Raw genomic sequence first — 4,949 nt, forward strand, 5'->3', positions numbered from 1 at the left:
GAAAAGGAGGTCGTATGAGCCCAAATGAAGCCTCCAAAGTTGTAAAAATTAGGATTTCACGATTTTCAAAAAACCTATATCCAAAAATCAGAAAACTCCTACACCACAATATAGATCACGACATTCTACCCCCCCCCAAAAAATTGCTCAATAAAAGGAGTCCAAATGAGTGAGATATCACTATTTGAAAATTGTCTACAAAATTATAATTTCTGAAAAAATTTTGTCACAGCTTCAAACTTCAAATGCCTCTAGATTTGGCCTCTGAAGTCCGATTTGGATAAAACAAAAGGAAAAACTGACTTTCTTGGACCTCCTACATCCAATGATGACCTCAAATTTGACCCATCAAGTTTCAATAAAAACCTGCAGTAGAAAGCCCCAAAATGCAAACCCCAAATAACATCAAATTTCTCTCAATTGGCAAACCAATGACACTCTAATGGCTTTGATACCATGTGAGATTTTGCCAAGATCTAGAGGCAATGGAAAGCACAAATAAGAGAGAACTAAATAGATGATAGGAATAAACTGTATTCTATGAAGATGCAAAATATAATCAATTGGATCATTACAAGATGTTCAATGATTGCACGTACAAACAATGTAGATGAGTCTACTTATATAGGCAAGGCTTATGGATATGTGAGCACACAAACATGACATGTGGGTCAATAAGAAATAAAGGTAGGTAGGAAATAGGTGTGGGTAGGTAAGAGAAATGATATAATATTCCACAAGAGGTGGAATGTAAAAACAAGATAAGATCAACACCATAAAAGGTGGAAATTCTCTTACACACACTATCTCAATGTGGCACAAACACCCAAGTCTCATACCCAAGCTACTATTAAATGCATGTACTGAAGTAAACTTAAGTAAAGTGTAATAATATCCAAGATGAATAATTATTTACACCAACAAAACTCTATCTGGATAATCATCACCATGAATGAAACCAATAAGAAGGCAACATATACCAACATGGAAATAGAGGAAGCATCCTCCAATAGGAATGTGAAATGCTACATAGGATCATAACAAATTTTCTTCTAAAATCTAGTTCCTTTTCTCACATTCCTTCCTGGCATATTCAATGAATCTAGTCACCATTTCTTCTATCTCCTTCATCGAGATTTCTAGTAGAGACTTGAGTTTCTCTTCCATGTGCATCACCTCATTGAAGGCTTTGACGATGGCATCCTCCCATTCAAGTTCGAACTCTTGAACCTTGTTTACCAAAATCACAAACTCGAGCATATCATTCATTTGCTCTTTGGTTACCATACCATCTTCGTCGTAGAAGATAATATTTATTCTTTTTTTTTAATTCTTTGGATTCAATAACTATTCCTTAATCAATACTTATCCTCAAGACATCTCGTGCTACTACTATCTTATCATGAATTCGATGCATTTCGTCTTGAACTTGGCCACATCCATTTCCAATTTCTTTGAAAATAATCCAATGTACACTATAATTCTAATACAAGGGTACTTTAAAAATTAATTTATATAGGGCATGACTAAACTATTCAACCATGGCAAAACTATCCACACAAGGGACTTACATAATCTTACATCATGAGTCACTATCAGAGGCTATGGTATAGTGGTATTCACACACTTAACAAAGATAACACAATAGAGGCAATAGGCTATATGAACACAATACCATCATGATACAAGATTTACATTATGAACTCAATTACACCCACTATGTAGAGTATGGTTGATGCAAAAAATATAGATGATGATTGTAGGATACACATTATGCAGAAGGGGTTGAATGGACTTCTTCATAACACAATAGGACAATCAGCCACATAGATTCTCAAATGAATATAATGGAAAAAGAAATCTGAGGATATAAGTTATTGATGCAAATCATCTATTATGACAACTCCATATATGCACTATGTATTCTTATAGAGAAAGTTGTATAATGCACTCATTGAAAGTACAAAAACACTAATATATCACGGACATGAATTATTTAATCTCTTTCACATTTAAAGGCAACACTCATTCCATATAACTTATAATGCACAATTAGGGGTCAATCGATAGGCATTCAAGTCAAATCAAGTCAAATTTTGAGGAGACCATTACCCTAGAGAGAAATCCACAACACACATGATGATCTAAGTAATCATTTACAAACAATAAATTATGAAGAATATCAAGTTATGTCAAACATGGCAACAACATAACCCATCTAAATCATGTGACCTAGGCATCTTTTTTGTCTCATCACACATTACACATATATATGCATACAAAATTTCAAGAAAAGGATACCTTCCCTTCCTATTAGGTCTAACAACATCTAGGAGTTATCCCCCCCCCCCCCCTCCACTACTTAAGTTGAACCAAGTTCATTCAACTATTGACTCAATCTATAAGTACTTACACACAAATGTGCTAATTAGTATTTGATTGAAGAGTTCTACAATCAATCATCAGCAAGTGAACTCAACGCCCTAGTGTTGAACCTATAACTTTGATACCAAATGTAAGGGATGGACCTTGAAATTATGTCAAAAAATCAACTAAATAACTCAATTACACATTAAAAAGAAAATATAATGAAACAACATCAATATTTGAGTACATATTACATCATTGCATGAAGTAAGATTAAATTAAGAATATAGAGTATAATAACATATTGTGCAAATGTATGTTACCTAGGCTCTCATGCCCATCTGGTCATAATAGTACAATAAGAATACAAATCACTAGAATCTCCAGCCTACACTAACCTAGTGATCATCTAAAAACCAAGAGATGAGACCATAGTTCAAGTGCTTTTACACCAAACCATGAAGCTTACACGTCCCCAAAATGATCCTAGTCTAAGAATACCCAACCCTACAAGGGAAGCCTAGCAATATGGAAATGACATTTAGGATGAAATTTGATGCAACTTGATATATATACATTCATTTAACATATGAACATACTATGTCATACTATCAAGATATGGAAAAGAGAGTAAATCATAAAATAACATTAATCTATTTTAGTTGTACACATAGGTTTGGTCAAATCATTTGAACCATTTCAACCATAGCTTTGGTCAAATCATTAGAAAGGAGAAAGATTAGTTAGAACATGTCCTTGATAAGATAGAGGAAAGCGGTAAAGGCATATACAATTAAGAACAAAATAAAGGCATATACAATTAAGAACAAAAGCATGAAATCCTCTTACACCTCCTCGGATGATTGTGTTCTTAAGGATTGGCCAAGAATAAGTTTTTTCCTTCAAAGGTAGGTAGTCTTCTTATGAATTCAATCAAGAAATAGGAATAGGAAAGACATCAAGTGGGAACCACCAAACAAATCTCAATGTAAGCTCAACTTTGATGGAACCACCAAACACGGCAAATAAAGCTATATATACGCTTCTCCATTCACAGAATGAATAACAAATAACAAGCCTCATATCTCCTGTATTTCCTTCAGACTGGGATCATGGGCAGACACTCGGCCATCATTGTTTTACTAATGTTGGTCTTAATATTTCAATCACACTGTCGTCTACTTGGTAATTTTTTCTTTCGTTTCCAAATAGTAATTTCATAAGCATTCAAAGGTTATTATTGATACCTATTTTGACGATTGGCAGACACTCATAATAGAGATGAAAGGAAAATGGGCGTAAGAGCGGAGTACAACACGGAGGTATAAAATATCTTTTAAACAGAGACATTTTACTGCCCTGCTGGTATCGGTCAGCGTAAATGCTTTTTTTTTAATAATTGATTTATTAAATACAGCAAATACTTTGTATTATAAAAGTACATTTGGAAAGCCATATTATCGCAGTTTTAAATAGGATTCATTGGTCGTATTGATGATTAATAAACAGATTGAAAAGAGAAACACCGAAGAAGTAGAAGATTATGGTGGTGGTCATAGTTCGCCGGCGCCAGGTCGTGGAAATTAGAGAATTTACATTCGTATAGGTACTGAATGATTACCACTGGCTGAATGAATAGACATATTCGCATCACCTTGTATCATGGCAATTGCCAAGCCTACAAATTTTTAAATCATGTAATTTTAATTGGTTATATTGCTTTTTGTTGGTTTTTTAATAGACATCTAATGAATATTTAGTAGAGAAAGAATAACCCTGGAAGCTTTTTGTTGAGAGCTGATGCATGAGCCTCACCGCTATGCATTTCATTTTGACTACCATGCGTAGTTTGACTGCAAGCTTAGATTTAATCTGGAATTATTTATTTTTAGAAATTTCAGTTAAAAGTGTTGCTAGAATAATGCATATTGGTGCATGTTCTATTTTTAGTTGCATGAATATAATTAATTGTAAGGGGCTATGAGCCTTCGAGTGGGCTAAAATTTGTTGAGGCCACAGAGAATCTTAATGTCAAGGACGACAAACCACTCAAATTCATAGGCGATGGCTATGAAAGTTGAGGATCTTAATGTCAAGGACGACAAACCACTCAAATTCATTTGGACTGTGAGAGAAACAGAGAATGGATCGAACTCTTGGAAGGGGGCATTGAGAATCTGATCATAATAAACAAAAGCTTTATGTAGAAGTGAGTGATGTAGGTTATGATTGTGGATAAGAAAATTGAGAAGAAGAAGAAAATCAAGGCTCCTGCAGAAACCAAGAACGAGGGAAAGACTAGGAACACCTCACTCTTGTGTGAGGAGGAGTTCAACGACATGATGGATGGATGTGGCTATGTTTCTTAATTTCCATGAATGTTTTTTTTTTTGTTGTTTTTAGTCTTACATATTTTTAATTGGTTATCTCATAACTTCTACGTTTATGTTTTTGTTTATATTTATATGAATGTTTTATTAAATTTTCATTGCTTTTATTGGGCTTCACCTAGAAGCCTTGAACTTTTTTTATAGATAGTTTTTTATTTGGATGTGCAACCAGTTCAGGCACTTCCCCCTAAT

General features: G+C 34.0%; 1 long non-coding RNA gene across 1 annotated transcript; it reads left to right on the top strand.

The window, feature by feature from the left end:
* Positions 1 to 3,434: 3,434 nt before the first annotated feature.
* On the top strand, positions 3,435 to 4,659 carry LOC131041459 (uncharacterized). The gene is made up of 3 exons (XR_009105033.2): positions 3,435 to 3,552; positions 3,634 to 3,689; positions 3,877 to 4,659. It is a non-coding gene; the product is annotated as an uncharacterized LOC131041459 (long non-coding RNA).
* Positions 4,660 to 4,949: the final 290 nt, after the last annotated feature.

The sequence above is a fragment of the Cryptomeria japonica genome, chromosome 4, assembly GCF_030272615.1.
Source record: "Cryptomeria japonica chromosome 4, Sugi_1.0, whole genome shotgun sequence".
Classification (NCBI taxonomy): domain Eukaryota; kingdom Viridiplantae; phylum Streptophyta; class Pinopsida; order Cupressales; family Cupressaceae; genus Cryptomeria; species Cryptomeria japonica.